The sequence below is a fragment of the Myotis yumanensis genome, unplaced genomic scaffold (genome assembly GCF_028538775.1).
Source record: "Myotis yumanensis isolate MYYU_CA2020_CCGP unplaced genomic scaffold, mMyoYum1.0.hap1 SCAF_1, whole genome shotgun sequence".
Taxonomy (NCBI): Eukaryota; Metazoa; Chordata; class Mammalia; order Chiroptera; family Vespertilionidae; genus Myotis; species Myotis yumanensis.
This window is the reverse complement of record NW_027223752.1, coordinates 31,608,721-31,629,254: the sequence shown is the minus strand read 5'-3', so window position 1 is coordinate 31,629,254 and position 20,534 is coordinate 31,608,721. Positions and strand designations below refer to the sequence as shown.

Here is a 20,534-nt window from a genome sequence, read left to right as displayed (position 1 = left end):
TGCAGAATTTTCCTCTTTCTCCTTGGAGAAATCTGCCTAGAATATATCCAGATGACCTTTTTATTTAGCCTTACAGGATTTCTGAGCCTCTTTGTTCTAAAAATGTAAGTCTGTCTTCAACTCAATAAATCTTTTCAATCTAAAAACTGAAGTTTTAAAATCAGTGAAGCTTTCTCTACTTCAAAAAACTATTACCACACCCACTTTTTTTCTTATATTTGTTTACCTTAAAACACACACACACAATGACCTGGAAGGAAATAAAATAATTCAGTAAGTGCTCATTTATCCCAAGCAAGAGTTAACTGTTAACCTTTTGTCATATTTGTTTTAAATATTTCTTAAAAGTGTAATATATTTTAAAGTATTACCTAGAAGACTAGAGTTATAATAGCCATTTAATCATTTCTTAATGGCACTTAGTTGTGAATTAGAGGATACTGAAATATGAGGAATGACAGGAGCAGCAGAAAGAAGTCTTGGGGGGGAAATAAGCATCTTTTAATGTTATGGACCTCGCATCCCGGATGTGAATATGTTTTCTAAATATTTGTAATGCACCATGCAGTGGGAGTATTGCATCAGGTTGCTTTGGCTGGCAGGTGAAGCAAAGATCAAATGCTGTGTGACAGGACATTTCTACCATCTTGGGCAGCATCATCCTAACTGTCAGCATGGATGTGTGCTAACACCCTGCCTCAACACCCTGATCACGGGTGTGTGTACATGACGTTTAATCTCAAATCCCCTGGCCACACCCCTGGTTTGTTTTGAGGGGAAATCTGGCTTCACGTGTAAAGAAATGGGTCCCCATACAATAACAAGGGCTGCTCAGCTTTCACCTCCGGCCAGCCCTCATATGGTCACAGTGTGGGTACAGCAATTCCAGGTGTACTCACACCTGGGCACGCACCTCCAGACATAAGTGTCCTGAAGAATGAGAAATGCCATTTGCTTCTCATGTTGTGTTTAAGAGAAAAATTTTTCCTGTGGGGTCTCCATAGCCAGAATTCACTCACATGCTTAAGCCATTCAGTGGTAAGAAATAATAGAATTTCCATGACTGCCATAGACCAGTGGTTCCCAACCAGAGATTACATCATTGCCAGGGGACACGTGACCGTGTCTGGAGACAACTTCAGTTGTTGCAGTTGGGGTCCAGTATTGGCATCTAGTGGATGGAGACCGAGGATGCTGCTAAACATCCTACGATGCATGGGTCAGCCCCCCACAGCAAAGAGTTATCCAACCCCAAGTGTTAATGGTCCCAAGGTTGAGAATCCCTGACAGACAAATCAGTTTTGCCCTTCAGAGTGGAGGAGAGGGCTTTGTTCCACTAAAGCACAGAGCTTAAGAGGGTGTGTGGCTGTGGTAGCGCCCACTAAGAGAGCCCACTACAACTGCGATCCCCTGACGAAGCTGCTCTCCTGAACCCTCCTGAAAGGGCGGCTTAGAACTGTGGCTTTGACGATTACTAAAAATTAACTGGCCATATTAAATTCCATGCTATTCTCGAATTCATTCCCAGTCATCTTGTTTGTCAAACTGTCTGCTAAAGATATTTTTAATGAATTCAAGAGGTACTTATTAAAAATATCCGAGAGCCTGTGTGTTGTTTGACTAAAGGGCCAGACTTGTCACATGGGAAAATGTCCTGAATTAGACAGAATCGTCCACCAGTCCTGTACTTGGGGACTGGAGCAGAGGGGAAGACAGACAGGGAGATCATTCAGACTTCTAAACAGAGAAGTTTCCTAGTACTTGTACCTCTAAGCATCGGGGTTGAGAACTACCAGGAATTCTCCTTGCCAGAAATGGCAGTAGTCCTGTGATGAAATTCCACATTGCACAGGCCTTTGCAATTTTTCTCCTAAAAACACAGTGGGTTTGGAATTAGGAATATACTAGAACCTCCTGGATTAAGCAGTTAAGGGCCTTCTGCAAATCCTAGCTTGACCTCTCAACTTTGAGAAGTTGACTGTTTCCAGCTTTGGGTAACTCATCTGTAAAATAAATTGAATTATAGTAATTGCACAGGGTGTGTAATTCCCCTTGCCTCAGATACAATATATCTCTCTCTCTCAATTCATGATAATGCGTGATTTTTTTATGGTAGCTACAGTGAGCTTGTGTTCATGCTTTCATTGTTTTTTAGCAATCAATGGGAAGTGCATCAGGTGAAATGTCTTAAGCCTGCATATATCTGGTCAAAGCTCACTTATTGATTTTTTTTCCTACTGAAACCTGCACACACACACACACACACACACACACAAATGTGTGTGTGTGTGTGTGTATATATATATATATGTATATATGAAGAGAACAGAGTTCATTTTTTCCAGCTCAGTGTATAGTAGTGTGAATAGTACAGTATTATTTTCTTGAAGTCCATGGTGTTCTCAGATAATAAAGCAAGCTGGAAAATTGTTAACACTTGGACAAGGTGGAAAGCCTTTCCGGAAGGGTCACGTGTGTGTACACGATGTTTAATCTCAAATCCCCTGGCCACACCCCTGGTTTGTTTTGAGGGGAAATCTACCATCTTGGGCAACATCACCTTCACTGCCAGCATGGATGTGTGCTAGTTACCTTTAATGTGCCTTATTTGGAATAACCTTCTTCCTCACAGAATGTATGTGTAGAATGACTGGAAGGAATGATCTTTGCAACAGTAAAGAATAAGGGCAGGGAATCAAGAATGTAAAAGGGGAAGGGATTAACATCATTGAGTGCCTTCTGCAGGACAGCTCCTGAACTATCTTATGTTAATCACATTGGATCATTATTACCGCCTTAACTCATGTGTGAGGAAAGAGGTGCAGTAACACGCCCACCGTCTCTTGGTATGAATTGGCAAAGCAGAGACTCCAACCCAGGGCTGTCTGCTCCACACAATTTGGAGCACCTGGGCCCAGCACATAGGAGACGGGGTCCCTGCCCAGTGGTTTTCCTGGCCCATTAGTAGTGAAACATAAATGAAATGGAGGTCATTTACAAACCTGCAAAAATCAGGGCTGTGCTTAATGGGTTGGGAACCAGCATCAGAAGCATTAAGAGGACCCTCGTGAGGAAGAAATGTCCTGACTCACAGCATGTGATCTTTGCTTCACCTCACAGTAAATGAGGAAATTTGCCTTCCGTGGGCTCGCTCCTGTTTGTGTGATTGCCCTTCTCTTCTTGCTTGTAATGCCAAGGCCGTGGAGTTTATTTCCCCTCTTTTCCTGTAGAGACATACTAAAGTCATTTTTTAAAAACCTAAGGAATGAAATTCACTGAATGGTTACTGTCCTAGGAAAGACCCAAGTTAAGTTGTGTGCACATCCAGAAGAGCAGCAGGGCTGACCCGTGTGTGCCTCCAGCCCCCACCTGATGAGATGCCAGGGGAGAGAAAGCCAGTTTCCCCGGGGTCCGGCTCTCCAGGCATTTGCTGGGGGACATCCGTGCCTTCCCTTGGTCTAAAGGCATCAGAGCTTTTCTACATCACATCAGACCTCTGTTCTTTTCAGTGTCTGACAGCCTGACTGCTGGGGGCTCTTCTCTTCACATTCACACCCGACTCCTGAAGACGTGGTACAGATACTCCACTTCAAGACTGGACACCTTTCAGTGTTCTCAGCAGTATTTCACTTTCTGTAAAGGCTTTCTCTCTTTCTGTGTTGCTCCTGCAGCTTCTGTTTCCACCTTACACATTTTAAAAAATTTATCTTTATCATTGAAAGTATTACAGATGCTCCCCCTTGACACCCTCTTCCCCACTCCCATCCCCTCCCCAGGCCTTCACAGCACTGTTGTCTGTGACCATGGGTTATGCACATATGCATATGCATAAGTTCTTTGGTTAATCTCTTCCCCTCTCCCCCTCTAACACACCCCCCTCGCCTTCCCTCTGAGAATCATCAGTCTGTTTCGCTTCAATGTCTCTGAATCTATTTTGTTCTTTAGATTCCACATATAAGTGAGATCATGTGATATTTGTCTTTCTCTGGCTTATTTTGCTTAACATAATACTCTCCAGGTCCCTTCAAGCTCTCTCAAAGGGTAAGAAGTCATTCAGCCAGCATAGCTCAGTGGTTGAGCATCAACCTATGAACCAGGAGGTTACAGTTCAATTCTCCGCCAGGGCACATGCCCAGGTTGTGGGCTTGATCCCCAGTGTGGGGTGTGTAGGAGGCAGCCAATCAACGATTCTTTCTCATCATTGATGTTTCTATCTCTCTCCCCCTGTCCTCTCCTGTCTGAAATCAATAAAAAATATGTATTTTTTTTAAAAGGGTGACAGGTCCACCTTACACTTTATCAGAGCATGTTTACTTCTCCCTTCAAAATATCCACACCCACAGCGCTGACAGGGAGGTGGATGGGTTTGTTCCAGGCTTGCCCTGACATGGCTGGGGTGGGACATTAAATGACAGAAAAATATCTTGTGAACTGGTTCTTAAAAGCATGGAATTTTGAAGGGTAAGGAGGATTTGGGTTAGATCAGTTCAACAAAATTCTTGCTGAAGACAGACCAAGGAGATAAGACATTGAAGGTGGGAGATGAGATTTCTAATTGGAAGTTAAAAATATAAGATTTCTAATTGGAAGTTAAAAATAAAAGCTTTCCTATTGATTCAGTTTCTAACCAGCTAAATAGTATCTGAAAGGGTATTTATAGCTAATGAACAAGGCCCCCAAACAGTTAATTGTCTTGACCTCTAAATACCTAAACCCCATTTCCCTTGAAGTATTTATTGCTGCTCTGTGTTCTTAGGACCACAATTATAAAATACTGAATTAGGAAGACTTGGAATTTTTTGCGCTGAGTATTTTTGTCTCCTTCATCAGATAAGATGAAACATTTTTTTTAAAAAAATTAGGGAACACAATGAACTATTATGTAGTGAAACATGAATAAAACATAGATACACTCAATGTGGATAAATTTTAGTAATGACAGGGAGTGAAAAAGGATGTTCCAGCAAAACCCAATGTGTATGGTACATTTTTTAATGAAACTCAGAACATGCAAACTTCAACAATTCCCTCCTCCCCATCCCCGTCTTTTTAAGAAGGAAACAAACATAAAATCCAAGATAGTGGTTAGGGCAGGGGTTGGGATGAGCACGTAAGTAAATATTGGTAATGGTCTAATTTGGGGGTATTTCATTCATGGCTCTTCATTATATCACTAAAAATACATTTTTTAAAAAAGGCTCACATTTGGGCCAATGATCATAGTTTCTCCTCATTATGATCAATCAATTCTGATCATCCAAGATCTTTTGAAATAAGTCACATGGATGAGCTCACCCATTCCAAATTTGGGATTTTTTAAGTTTCTGCTGTTCCCTCTTCTTGTGCCTAGAATCACCATCCTCAGGGAGCTACTAAAGAAAAAAATTATTCAGATACTTGTTAGTTAAAGATGCTAAGGGTGACTTGATTAAAAGAGGCTCCTAGAGTGGGGTTTTGCAATAGGGGAGAGATTTGGGGTCCAATTCTGAATCCAGCAAAGACAAGTAGGGATGTATAGCCAAGGAGCAGGGTGCGGGGCAGTGGATGGAAAACTATGAAGGGGAAACATTATGAAGGGTAAGGAGGATTGGGGTTAGACCAATTCAACAAAATTCTTGCTGAAGACAGGCCAAGGAGATAAGACATGGAAGGTGGGAGATGAGAAACTTGATCAGAGATTTGAGGGCGATCAGATACCAAGCATAAGGGATTTTCGATAAACCGTCTCAGCAGGAGTCTTATTAAAACTGGAATAGGCAGGCCAAGGATAGAACCCAAGGGGAAGGCCTGGTCCAGAAGAAGACTCAGAGGAGCCCCACCCAGGTTTGGTCAAGGAGAGAGTTTTTGTCAGAGTAAACAGGCTTCTAACCTGTTTGGCAGAAATAAAGAGAAATCTTGGCACCGTGGGGCGAGCTGAGTGCGAATGGGCAATCCACTAGGTAGGCACCCGGAGAGTGTAGGCACCAGAGTCTTTTGAACCAGCTCTATCTCTGCATTTAAGGTAAAACTTAATTTTTTAAAACAGAGGCCGTTGCCCACCCCTGTGTGTTGCCAACATCTTGAACCCTGAGTTGTCAAACCCTCCAGTGCAGGGTTTTGACTAAATGGTACGCTTTGCTCGTCCATGATCTTCGGGGCACACTTTGTTCATTAGCAATAAGTGTGGGAGCCATTCATCTGTGTCGAGAAGGAAACTGCTGGCTGCGAGGCACTCCTGTTTCCCATTTTCACGTAAATGTGCTTCTGAGAGTCCGGCTCCTTGATTTTGCAGGCTGCTCCTCTGCTGGCTGAGAGGTTATCTCTGCTCAACATTCACCGCATTTCTATTAAGGTGTCTGCTCTCTTTGGCAGAACAGAAGTGGGACTTCATTTGAAATGATTCACTGAAATGCTTGTAGTACGAAGGGGAAGGAAACCATCTCACTTACAGTTATTGACATTAAGTCACCGTCATTTTTAGTCTGGACAACTGTGAGGTTTCCCTGCTCCCCTCAGGCCCCCACCCCATGCCTTCCCAGCCCATTTCTGTCTCCTCTGCTAGAGCGATCTTCTGAAGGCTTACGTTAGACCTGATTATTCTCTCACTCAAACCCTCTCCAGTGGTGTCCCATTGCCCTTGGAATAACATCCGCATTTTTATCAGGACTAGTGGGCTCACTTGTGTCCCACACCTCATCTGGTGGCCCTTTCTCCTTGTCCATTATGTTCTTATCACCCTGAGCTCATTTCCTCCTCAAGGCCTTTGCACATGCTGTTCCTCCGCCTGGAATGTTCCGGCTCCAGATCTTTGCAAAACTGTCATATTCTCATTGCTCCCAGAAGGGCCTACGTAAGGGAGCCCCATCTCGAGAGACACTATCTCATTGCACCTTTCTGTTATCTTCACTGCATTTCCCACTGTCAGAAATTATTCTGGTCACACGCATGTTTATGACTGCCCCCGTTAAGAATTAATTTCCACGAGGAGAATAGGAATCTTAATTGGTTCACCTCTGACCTCCTGGTGCCCAGAGCAGTGCCTGGCGCATGGAAAGTGTTCAGGAAGTGAGTGAAAGCAGGTCTGAGGACTGAAACTCACTCACTGCTATGTGTATCTATCACTTTCATAATCAAATTAGATCGTTTCCACGGAGCGTGGGGGAAACCTTCCCCGTCTTCTGCAATCATATGACAGAGGATGGACAATAAGTGCACACAGCTGGAAGGGCTGTGACCCAATCGTGTATATTTAAATAAATATTGTCAAAACAATCAGGCCAACATCACACAGGATCAAGAGTTTCTATTCCTACACATTGTGTATTCATTTCCTGATGATCAGAACTGGGTTAATTAGTCTACGTTATGTCTTCCCTGTTAGTGATAGAATATTATCTGCTCTAACCAACATGTTTTTTCTTAGCTGAGAATTCACTATTGAATTTTTAAAGCGACCTGCCTGGCCCTGTTGCCTGCTCTTTTGATGGAAATGGTGTAGTGGGGAAAATATTTACTATAACCCGATAATTATATTGTTTTGTGTATTTTCCATATGCTAATGCTCTTCTCTTCCTTTGAGGATAACTCCGTGGCCGAAAGCAGAAGGAGCAGGAGGCTTCTCATCCCTGTCCCAGCCTCCTTCTCTGGCCAGGGCTGAACTTCCTGTTTGTCAGCAGCTCACAGTTCAGCTTGGGGGGGGTGGGGGAGAAGGGAGGAGCGCCAGAGGTTTCCATGGGACAATCCTTCCTCTCTCCCTTGCACCAATTCCCATCCGCACACGGAGACGTCAGTTCCCAAGTGGGATGAGAGGAAGGGAGACGGGAAATAGCTTTCAACTTAACTGGTGTGTTTATGAGGCATGTGGAAGATGTTAAGCAAGTATAACACATCACATTTTATTAGCAATAAAAATTCTTTAAGGAACTTAATTGCTACTAAGTAATGCCCTGGGATTCTCATTAAACCATAGTGGACACAGATTTGAAAATGAGTGAATGTGCAAACGATCCTAGTAGCCATCTAGTTTATAGCTACCCACAGGGAATCAGAGAACCTGAATACGAGTTCCAGGTAGAGAGGGGCAGAGAAGAAGAGAAGAGTTTATGGATGTTGACTGTGTGCTTGGCTCTCTTCTAGGAGTATGTCTCAACCTGGTTCATCCCCGCGTCTGTCTAAGGCAGATACTGTATTAACAATTGTACAAACAGAGACTCAGTGTTGTGATGCAACCTACTCCCGGGTGACAGTGCTAGGATGGACACCAGATTTCTTTCTTTTTTTTTTTGGTACCCGGAGGCTTTAATTGTGGGTGCTCCCCCTCGGTGATGGGCGGGGAAGTCAGACGACCACAGGGAGCTTGGACTTGGTGGTCTTCACAGAGGCGGCAGAGGGGGGCTTCTCCAGGAGCCCATTGCTAGGATCGGTCATCCCAGAGGTTTGCTCAGAAATCCCAGGAGCGGTGGCGTCCTCTCGAAGGTCACTAACCCCGTAAGTCTCCTTAGGCCTCTTCCTCCTCTCTTTCTGGAATATCATGAGGCAGAATACAGCGACAGACAGGATCAGCACGCCCAGGAGCACTCCGATCACCGTCCCGGCCATTTGGCCTTCTTTGGAAGGGTCAGTCACAGACAAGGTCAGTTCGCAGGAGGCACTGCCCGTCTGGTTGGTGGCCACACAGCGGTAGGTGCCCGAGGAGGCCCGGGAGAGATTGGTGAGAATGAGCTGACCGGACACCTCATCTTGCGGCATGCTGCCAGGAGGAGGTGTAGGAGAAGATCCAAGGCGGACCCAGTTGTACACGGGCCTGGGAGCCCCTTCAGAGGAACTGCACCTCAGGGCAGCAGAGCCTCCCACAGACCTGTGACCGGTCTGGCTGCACACGGGGTCCCTGGGGGGCACCAGCACAGTAAGGTTGACTAGCCCCAAGCCATTGGTGTAGAAATCTGGCGGGTTGTTAACATGGCAGAGGTAGGTTCCCGTGTCTGAGGGCTGGACATCCGCCAGGATCAGGGTGGCCACTCCTCCTGTGGGGGGGTTCTGACTCAGGCTGGCCCGCTTTGCCTTAGAACCTGTGGGATACAGCTGGGATTGGTGGAGTACAGGATGGGCGCCGATGCAGAGATGGGCTTCCCGGGCTGCACAAAGCTCCACTCCAGGGCGAAGCTGTCCGTCACGGATGTGCTGTAGGTGCAGGTCAGCTCGGCCGTCTTGCCCACCGGCGCGCTCAGAGGCTCCGCGGGCACACACACATCCACCGCACGGCGGGGCTCTGGGGGCACACAGGGAGGGCGGCTCAGACGGCCAGCCGGAGGCCGAGGGGGTCAACACCAGATTTCTGTAGGCAAGATCCATCCTCATTCCATTATGATACACATTCTCCGGCTCCATCTCCTAAGATTAAACTCTTTGCACATTCGTTTCCTCGTGTTTAGAAGGGGGCTTAGAATGCTGCATCACCTATCTTCCAAGGTATGTTAAGAATCAAACACAACGTGAAACAACTTTGAAAACTGTTGTGGAACTCTACAAACATAAGAATTAGCAGAATAAACCACTGGGATTTATTAGTAATAGAAGTCAGGACCTGTATCTTACCACAGTTCCTTCTCTCTTTCCTCTCTTTACATTTGCTCTCCTCACCTTTCTCTGATGCATCTCTTCCCTTCACAGTGAAAATTCTTCTTTCTGCCAGTGCAGAGTTGCTTGGTAGGAGGACTGAGCTTAGCTCACTGTACCAGGGCTTTGCCCTTTCACTCCCCGAGACCTCCAGTTTCTTCAGCATGTTTGGCACCCTTTGTCCCAATTAGGAACCATGCATGCCTGCCTTGAAGGGATGGCTCCATGAGCACAGTGCGTGCTGGGGTTCTTGTTCTGTCAACAGCTTGTACAACTGTGCTTGGCCAGTGAACACTGGTTTGGCAGGGTCATCAATGAGCTCCTGCTGGCAAAATCCAATAGACACTTTTGGAACTTCATCTTATGTTCTTTTTGGACTTTTGACATTGTTGAAAAGTCCCCTGGAGAAGCAGTGTGAAGCGACTACCACTGCCTCCTGACTCTTCCTGATGACCTGGTGGACCCCTTCAGGCTCCTCTTCCTCTCACTGCTTCCAGGCTCTGTCTGCTGGGAGCCCTCTTTTTTCTCACTACACACACACACACACACACACACACACACACACACAAGCTTGAAAAGGCTTCAATCCTGGAATCCCTTTTCTTTTGGTGCCTTCATACTCCCTTTATACTGTGGGTCTTTGTTGGCAAAGTTACATATTTTTTTTACAGGCAGCTCTCTTTAAATGACCAAATCCACACATGGGCCAGTTGAAAAAGCAGCTCTTCCTAGGAAGGTTGAATGGAAAAGTTCTCTTTTTGGAGACCTCCAGACTAGTGAACTTGGTGGAATGGAGCATTAGCCAGACCCCACCTGACTTTGCGGGGGTATTTTTATCACTGCCCTTGAAATCTTCATAGGACTGGCTTATGCATCCACTGCCACACTCTGTGAAAGTCCTCTCTCTTCCCAGTACCTCCCATTTCCAGGGGCCTTTCTCTCTCTCTCTCTCTCTCTCTCTCTCTCTCTCTCTCTCTCTCTCTCTCTCTCTTTCTCTCTCTCTCTCGGTCTCTGAGCCCAGAAGTCCTACTTCAGTAATTTTCACTAAACAGACTCCTCTTACCGAGCATTTGGGAGTGTGGCAGACTTCTCTAAAGACAGGGGAGGGAGGGCGGGACCAGCAATGCCAGTTTTAACAGGCCCTCCAGCCCCCCTGCCCCAAGGAGGGGACTTTCCACTGGCCACTTCCCCAGGGACTCACTCTACCCTTACCATGACTTGGGCTCCCTCTCCCTTGCCTGCTGTCAAGCACAGCCTTTGGGCCATTCCCCCTGGTGGACTGGCTGCCCCCTAGCTCAGACCCTTTGCTATCAGCAGCGAGGCTTAGGTTTTCCCTCCCTAAGAGGAGCTCTGGTCACTGATGAGGTCACATTTTCCCTTTGTTCACACCAGGAGGCCATTAGGTACCATTAGATTTTGAGGAGCACTGTGGAGTGAGGGGACCTTGACCAGATGACTTCACCTCCCCAGACCCTGCTGAACTTGTCCTTAAGGAAGGAAGGAGGCCGCAGGAGCTGGGCTCCACATGCTTCTTTCTGGCTCTACATTTCTGTGACTTTCATCTTCATGGAGGTCGGCTTCGGGAATGCAATCCCTTTTAAACATATTGGAATCCATGTGGTACACTCATATCTGTTGCAGAATCTTTTTTACTCTGTTTTACTTTAAAGAGGATGTAAATAGTTTGGCTGCACTTGGCTATAAACATGGCCCAAGCGAGCAGGACAGAGAAGCTGCAAGGAGAGAAGTGGGGAGTGGAAGGAAGCCAAGCCAGTTAATTAGTGGTTTGCCGTAGGCCCATGTTCTCAGATGTCCTCACTTCATGGGAACAAGACCACATTGGACTGCTCTGCAGCTCTTACAGAAGGCAAACTGGAGCCATCTGGTATTTGAGGGAAATACAGCAATCCAGGGGTTGCATTAACTGACTGTTCTCTAAATTCTTTTCTGTAAGTAAGATCATCAAAAACCAACACACTCGGATCTTATTAGCTTCCTATAAAAAGGGCTTTGCTAAGCCTGGTAGTTAGTTGCAGCTTATACCTTTTATGAAAGATTGCTATAAGAAAGGTCCCCTGGAAGAATGTTTTTATGTTGTTTACTTTTTAAAATAGACCTATTAGAATGGTTTTGGATTTATAGAAAAACTAGAGGCCCAGTGCATGAAATTCGTGCACCCGCAGGGGGTTGGAGTCCCTCAGCCAGACCCTCTTGCAATCCAGGACCCCTCAGGGGATGTCTGACTGCTGGTTTAGGATGTCTGACTGCTGCCGCCAGTTGGATATCTGGCCGTCAGACATCCTTCTCACATTCCGGGACCACTCCTAACCACTCACCTGCCTGCTCGCTCCTAATCGCTCGCCTGCCTGCCTGCCTGATTGCTCCTAACTGCTCGCCTATCTGCCTGCTCAGTGTGCGTCATAGTGACCAGTCGTTCCGGTCGTTCCACCCTAATGGTTGCTTAGGATTTTATATATATAGATTATGAAAAGAGTTTAGAGAATTTCCATATACCCTACATCCAGTTTCCCCTATTATTAACATTTTATATTAGACTAGAGCATTTGTTACAACTGATGAGCCAATATTAATATATTAACTGAAGTCTATATTTCCCCCTAGATCCTTGTTTTTAACCTGATGTCCCTTTTCTGTTCCCACCCAGATGACATATGACACATACTTAGTCATCACATCTCCATAAAGTTTCTCTTATCTGTGACAGTTTCTCCCTTCCTTGTTTTCTTTTCTTATGAAACTAGAGGCCCGGTGCACGAATTCATGCACCACTGGGGTCCCTTGGCTTGGCCTGTGGGATCGGGCTGAAACCAGCTCTCTGACATCCCCCAAGGGGTCCCAGATTGTGAGAGGGTGCAGGCCAGGCCGAGGGACCCCACTGGTGCATGATTGGGGCCGGGGAGAGACGCGGGAGGTTGGACAGCTGGGGAGGGACAGCAGGAGGGCATGTCTGGCCCATCTTGCTCAGTCCTGATGGGCTGGACCCCAGCAGCAAGCTAACCTACCAGTCGGAGCATCTGCCCCCCGGTGGACAGTGTACATTGTAGCAACTGGTTGACTGGTTGACTATCTGCCCCCTGGGGGTCAGTGCACGTCATTAGTGAGTGGTTGAGTGGCCTTAGCATATCATTAGCATATTATACTTTGGTTGAACGGCCAACTGGATGACTGGACACTTAGCATAGTAGGCTTTTATTATATAGGACTAGAGTCCTGGTGCACGAATTTGTGCATGGGTGAGGTCCCTCAGCCTGGTTGGCGATCAGGGCCGCAGGAGGTTGGCCACCCCGATTGAGGCCATCGGGCCGGCTGGCCATGGGGGGTGGGGGAAAAGGGGCTGCAGGAGGTTGGCTGGCTGGGGGGAGGGGCTGTGTGAGGTTGGCTGTGGGAGTGCACTGACCACCAGGGGACAGCTCCTGTGTTGAGCGTCTGCCCCTGGTGATCAGTACACCTCATAGCGACTGGTCGACCAGTTGTTCAGTTTGGTTGCTTAGGCTTTTATATATGTAGATACTCCAAGCATACAAAAGCGTGTGTGTGTGTGGTGTGTGACCAATATAACCACCATTCAGTCTTAGAAGCAGAACATTACAGATAAATTTGAAGCCCCATGTGTATCCTTCTTAATCCTGTTCTCTTTCTCTCTCCAAAGATAACCAAAATCTTAAACTTGATGTTTTTGTCCTATATGTACTTTGACACAACTATATATAGGGTTGTTTGCATATTTTAAGATGACATGAGTGTTATTCTATAAGCTTTTGTTCTGTAGTTTGCTTTTTTTCACATAACTTTTTTTTTTATCTACATTGCTCCAATTTATTTATTTTAATTTTTCCATCAGATTCCATTGTGTGAATCCACTTTCTTGTTGATGGACATTTAGAGTTCTTTTTCTTTTTGTTGTTGCTATGGTCATGGAAAACATGCTGAGCAGTTATATTTAATGCATCAGTTTATGCACATGTGCAAGCATTCTTCTTTGGGGTTTGGGGAGAGGGGGTTTCTGGGTGTCACATTTTATCTTTGATAAAACAGTTTATTTATTCATTCATTAAATATTGAGCACCTAAAATGGGTCAGAAACTGAGCCAGGCTCTGGAGGTAAACAAAACAGAAACAATCCCCCCCTTATCATGGGGCTTACTGTCTGTTTGGGAAGACATATACTAGAGAAGTAATTAAAGATATATATGTACTATACAGACGTATCATTACAAATAGAACAACCCTGGCCAGTGTATCTAAGTGGTTACACCTATTTAAATTCCTGATCAAGGGCAGGTACCTAGGTTGTAGGTTCATCCCTGCCCCAGTCAGGGCATGTGTCTGTGGCAACCAATCGATATGTCTCTTTCACATCAAGGTTTCTCTCTCTTCTCTTCTCTTCTCTTCTCTTCTCTTCTCTTCTCTTCTCTTCTCTTCTCTTCTCTTCTCTTCTCTTCTCTCTCCTCATCTCTCCATCCCTTCCACTCTCTAAAAAGCAATGGGAAAAATATACTCAGGTAAGGATTAATAAAATAAAAAATAGAACAATAAATTGTGTTGTGCACCATGACAAAAAGATAATGGCTATTGAGAGACAGTGAGCTTTAATATTTCTTGCATCATAAACTACCAAAAGAATCCCTGCCAGGAAAAACTATCCTCCTATTGATCTATGTGCTTCCTTTTCGCTAAGGATAGAAGCAATGGAGTTTCCCTTTCTGCCTTAGCTACCAGGAATCTCACATCTAAATGTACCTCCTAGCTGCAGTGCCTGGCACATCCCAGATACCTGTAATATCTTTGGGCTTTTTTTATTCATTTTTATTTTATTTTATTTATTTATTTTTTATTTTGCTAAAAGTATTACAAAGGGTAAGAAGACAGGGCTTTTTAAATAAAGGGTTTTCTTATCTTTGTATATGTCTTGTTTTGCATACCAAATCATTTTGGTAGTAAAGGTAAAAATAAATCTTAGAGGGAAGACAACATGTTGAAAAGCTGTTGGTCACCCTCACTTGAGCTTTTCAGAGATAAACAGCCTTCCTTTATTTGGGGTTTGGGATATTTATGTAAGGGTGTTGCTGTACTGGTAAGCTTGCTTGATTTCAATATGCATCCTGCAATTTTATATACTATCCACCTGTCAAAGCAATTTATTCCCTCAACATTTCATTTACAGTCTTAGATGATGATTCTTCTTTTTAATCACCACCGCCAACACACACACAAACAGAACTCCTCAGCAAGTCCACGTGGCTCTCTTGCTATCTTTGGGAACATTCTGTCTTGCCTTAACTACTCTCCTTTAAAAGATATCTAGTTTTCCGTGACACTGTTTACTTTCATTATGCCTTAATTATGGGATTCTGATAACCATGGAGGAGTAGCGAGACAATAAATGGGGTTTTGTGGGTGATTAAATGCGAAAGCAGAGCTGAGCTGTTTGATAACCACAACAGTTGTTTCTGCAAGTCTATTCCAAAGGCAGGAATATTACTGCTATTACAGAACAAGCAAGGGGCGGGGGGAGGGAAGCCTCCCACAGATCACTCTATTTCTCTTAACCACTGTGCTTTTGAAAGTCTAATGCTCTTTCATCTGATGTTTTTTTTTGATGGTCTGAGTCTCTGTGGCAGAATGTTATTTAAAGGGCAACTTCTCAGTGTGACTAAGTCACTTATCTAAACGAGTGGTTGAAGTGGACAAAATGTACCTCATCATCCACCATTTGGATCAGAGCATATATTATTTTCTGAAGAAAAATTATATTTGAGCAGCTAATGATTGAACTCACTCTTACAAGGGCTTATTAGGTTTTTAAAGAAAAACTTAGCACTGTCAAGCAGAAATGCATTTGGCTGTGGGTAAGAGAAAGCTGAACCAATGGCGGTTTTAACAAGTGGGTTTTATTTTTCTCACCTGACAAAGCAAGAGCTAGGCAGTGTCTAGGCTTCAGGCAGCTGCCTGGCAATGCCACCAGAGACCCCTTTCTCTTGGGCTTTCTGCTCTGCTCTTCTTAATGTATTCATCCTTATGCTTATTGCCTCATGGTTGCAAAATGGCTGCCCACCCCTGCAGACATCGTGCCCATATTCCAGGCGTGAGATGTGACGTAGAGGTGCTGGCTGTAGCTCTCCCCCTTTATCAGGACAGCAAAAGGCTCTTCAGAACTCCCCAGCAGACTGGCTCTTAATTCTAAATGGCTGGAAAAGTGTCACACGGCTGTGCCAGTTGCAAGGAAAGCTCAGAAAGTTGGGTATTTAGCTGACACTTTAAGGTTTCAAACAAAGTGGAGGTCATTAACAAGGAGCACACAGGGAAAGGATGCTGATAGGGCAACTCACTGCCAAACATAGCCTATCATACATTGCACATGAGTGTTTTGCTATTAAGTATCCTATATAATAAAAGCCTAATATGCTAAGTGTTTGGTCATCCAGTCAGCTGTTCAACCAATCAAAGCGTAATATGCTAATGATATGCTGAGGCCGCTCAACCTCTTGCTATGATGTGCACTGACCACCAGGGAGTAGATGCTCCGACCGGTAGGTTAGTTTGCTGCTGGAGTCTGGCCGATCGGGACTGAGCTAGACAGGCTGGACATGCCCTGGAGCCCTCCTGTGGTCACTGGCTGGCCAACCTCCCATGTCCCTCCCTGGCCCCGATCGTCCACCGGTGGGGTGCCTCGGCCTAGCCTGTGACCTCTCACAATCCAGGACCCCTCGGGGGATGTCACAAAGCCAGTTTCAGCCGGATCCCACAGGTCAGGCTGAGGGACCCCACTGGTGCAAGAATTCGTGCAGCGGGCCTCTAGTCAAATATAAAAAGAACAATTACCATGAAAATGAAAAACCATTACATTTCTAATGTTATGCCAGCTCCATAGTTAAAATAAAAGGGTTTTCTTTTATTTGTATATGTCTTGTTTTGCATACCAAATCATTTTGGTAGTAACTAAGGTAAAAGTAAATCTTGGAGCACTGCCCATGTCAATGTATTTGGTTATTGACTGTTTTGTGTAAAGGGTGTTAGTGGAGATAAGCTAATTTTGCTTTGTTTCAGAAGATTTTGCTTTTGCTTTTCCCAGCTAAAAAACTGAACCTTGAAGATGATTAAGAGTCTCATGCTCTACCGACTGAGCTAGCCGGGCGCGGTTGAAGATGATTAAGAAAAATGATTAGACATATGAAATGGAACTTGTTAATTCTGTATATTTTCTCAGAATATCAATACTTTCATGCCTTGATTATCTTCAGGTGGTCACCAGGAAAAGGTTGGAGGTAATTAATAAATATACTTAATTAGGCCACAAATTTCAATCTAAAAAATTTACCATGTTGCCACAGGTAGAAAAAGCTATTCCTTAGTTATAGCCTCTTCTTTATCCCTTTCCTCCCCTTCCCCTTCCCCTTCCCCTTCCCCTTCCCCTTCCCCTTCCCCTTCCCCTTCCCCTTCCCCTCCCCTCCCCTCCCCTCCCCTCTCCTCCCCTCCCCTCCCCTCACCTTCTCTTCCCTTGTGTTCATCTTCGGATTGTGTCTGCCATGTACTAAGCCAGTTCTTTGGGTTGACTGGACTCAGCTGGGAGATTCCCAGTGGGGTCACTTATATTTTTGCTCTCAAATGGCAGCTGGGGCAGAAATCATTGGAAAACTTGGCTTGGCTGGACATCCAAGATGGCTCACGTGGCTGGCTGTTGATCTCAGGTTGGGCTCCTGCACGTGGCCTCTCCACGTGGCCTGGGAGACTCACGTCTGGTAGGTGGATTCTGAAGCTCAACAGTCCAAGGAATCCAGATGGATGCTTCAAGGCTTCTTCAGGCCCGGCCTTGGAAGTCTTGGAGCATCCACCTTCCAGTGGCTATGTAGGAGGCATGGTCCATTGGGGACCATCTTTGGAGACAAGCTGCCACAACCTCCTTTTTTTCCCTCCCCTTGGGGATTCAAAGACCATCAGAAGCCATTCATTAAGAGAAGAAAAAAGTGAGGCTGCTGCTGCATATAGCAGGTGATGGACCCAGGATCCATTCGGGTGGCTAAGGGTTGCCACCCTATACCCTAGAGCAGTGGTGGGCAAACTGCGGCTTGTGAGCCACATGCGGCTCTTTGGCCCCTTGAGTGTGGCTCTTCCACAAAATACCGACTTCTGCGCATGGGCCACGAAGTTTCAATCACACTGTACATGCGCGCCCGCATGTGGTATTTTGTGGAAGAGCCACACTCAAGGGGCCAAAGAGCTGCATGTGGCTCGCGAGCCACAGTTTGCCAACCAGTGCCCTAGAGTGTCCTTTCCATGCCATTTTGAACCATGACAGTGGTAGTTGTGAGTAGAGTTGAAACCTTTAGCTTTATACCTTTAAAATTTTCCCCTTCAGAGCAAAGAGAAGTAAACACTAACTTAAAAAAATATCCTTTTAATACTAATAATTGCAAATGAAACAGTGCATATGACAACTCTAAGCTTAACTCAAAACCAACCCTGAACTTTGATGTGCCAGTTCTATTCTTTATATCTGAATATCTCCTCTTGTGTTGGAAGCCAAGCAGAGAACACTCTATTCCAAAATAAATGAGATGAAAATTGATTTTATTAACAGCATTGTCTTTCTTTGTGCCCAAACTATAGAGACATAGTTAAATATATCTGAATATAACATAGGCTCTTTACATTAGTCTTAGTTTTCCATCTTTGTTGCCATTTCATGTGATTGAATGACAACCACAGAGCAAGTTTTAAGAATCTTTAGGGTTCTTTGGAGATTTCCATGTTGGTGAGATGCAGGAAGGTGGTAATTAGCAAACAGACCAAGAATGAAGAGGTGGACAAGAGGGTGGGTATTTTTGCTGCTACAAACTGCTAGCTTTCACCATTCTAATGCCTTGGCCTGTGTTGCTGCTACTACCTGGAACACCCTCCCTCCCCCTTTTCTGTCTATCAGACTCCCACTCACTCCCAGATGCAGCCCAGCTGGTGGCTGGGTGGACAGGATGCTCCACAGCCCTGAGCCCTGTGCTGTCACCGTGTATCTGTACTGTCGACTTCCTCATTGGATTGTGGCTTCCGATGGGCAGGGACTACCTCTTAGTCTGGTGCCATTAGCCAAGAAAGCATAGTGCACAGAGGCTTGGGGAAAGTTTGTAGAAATACATAGTCAACTTCGCCAACATTTGGGTCATTTTTATGATGACTGATAGCAATTGTGTTAGGTAGCTTATATCTTGCTCTGACCCAAATGAAACAAACACTAAAAACAACAAACTGGACTGTACAAATTTTTCCACTGTCAAGGGTAGGAGAGATATTATAAATATCTGTTGATATTATCAAAAAAAATGCTGTTGCTCCTTCACCTGTTATCTAGAGCAGTGGTCGCCAACCTTTCGGACCTTACAGTTGGCGACCGCTGACCCAGAGCGTACCCCTCTATATTCTCCAAAGGCTCCACTATTCTTGCGGTCCGGCTCAGGACCTCTGTCTTCCTTGGAGTCTCCTCTTCCCCCAGATCCCTATTTTGCATCCACTGGGCACCACACAATTGAGCGTTGTGTCAAGCATGTATAACTTGACATTTGCTGTCATTTCATTTGCATATGTCTGGCTTCTTCACTCAGATGTAAGCGCATGTCCTTACTTTTCCTCTGTCCTGCAAAGGTGGCTAAGGAGTGTGCATATGCGGTGGGCACTCACCACAGTTGGTCCTGACCGCCTGGAACCTGTGCAGTGCCTGGATATTGGCTGCACACTGATACTCTCTACACCAGTGGTTCTCAACCTTCCTAATGCCGCACAGGTTGAGAACTGCTGCTCTGCACTTTCCCATAGCGGGAATTGGTTCTCCTGCAGGTGCAGCTTCTGGGGAATATCGGTTTAGAGCCATTGTTTTTCTTCAAGCTTAAGGAGCACAGACTGTCAGAGTTCAGCTAAATTTGTCTCACAGATGTATTTTGATTGACCTGCACAGGCTCCTTTTAGAAACAATTGAAAGAGTTGTCAACATTTAATGACCAAGAGGATGTCCATAAACATCCAGAGTTCTAGCATCTCTTGAAAATTTGGAAGATTTGGCAAAATTGGTAGCAGTAATTGATTCTATCCAAGCAGTGACTGTTCCCTTCCGACAGAGGATGAGCCTCCCTTTCTGCATCCACTATAAAATTGTACCCTACACCCTCTTCTTTCATTTGGGTTAAATTCCTGGTTCTGAGATTAATTATTCTAGAAAATTCCTATGAAATGTGATATTGTATAGCTAAGTGCAGAGAGACCTAGTACCCACAGGGCTGCCCAAGGAAACCTGCTATTTGAACAGCTTCAGTATGGACTTCTTTCTTATTGTGCACATTGTAAGAGGTATCAGGACCTCTGTGCAACCCTTAGAATTGCATGGTTTTTTCATTAGTTGGTTTATTTAACAATGACCATAATAGCTTCCTTTGTGTCGAGAATGTACTATGGGAACAGTACACATTACTGTTTGAAGCATATATTAACTCATTAATCTCACAACCACCCTGTGAAATAGAAGCTTTTATTATCCTCATTTTGCAGATGAGAAACCGAGAGTTTACGTACCAGGTCACATGGCCAGGAAGTGGCTCAGGCACAGGTGGAGGGAGTTACACATATTTCAGATTTGTTTCCAGGACAATATAACTTTCTTTACGTGGCCGCTTTATGGGCTTTTAAATGAGCTCTCAGATTCAGACATCTAGTTCTTGGGAGCATTGTTCTGTTGCTTGTCCACAATGCTAATTCATGACATGAATAGAAGAAAACATAGATAACTGTGCTGAAGTCAAATCTGTTTTGTTGGTGGTGGTAAGCAGCCTGCTCTGAAGAAAGTTAAATTTGGGGGGTTGGTCTTAATGTGTGGGGTTTTTTTTCATTGATTTTAGAGAAAGAAAAAGGGAGATGGGGGAGAGAGAGAGAAACATTGA

At 45.0% G+C, this 20,534-nt stretch overlaps 1 protein-coding gene and 1 pseudogene across 8 annotated transcripts in view; one reads left to right on the top strand and one right to left on the bottom strand.

Moving 5' to 3' along the window:
- The window catches only part of RGS6 (regulator of G protein signaling 6), a 483,882-nt gene that overhangs the window by 115,437 nt on the left and 347,911 nt on the right, over positions 1 to 20,534 (top strand). The window lies entirely within an intron of this gene.
- On the bottom strand, positions 8,245 to 9,760 carry LOC139008120 (V-set and immunoglobulin domain-containing protein 2 pseudogene; annotated as a pseudogene).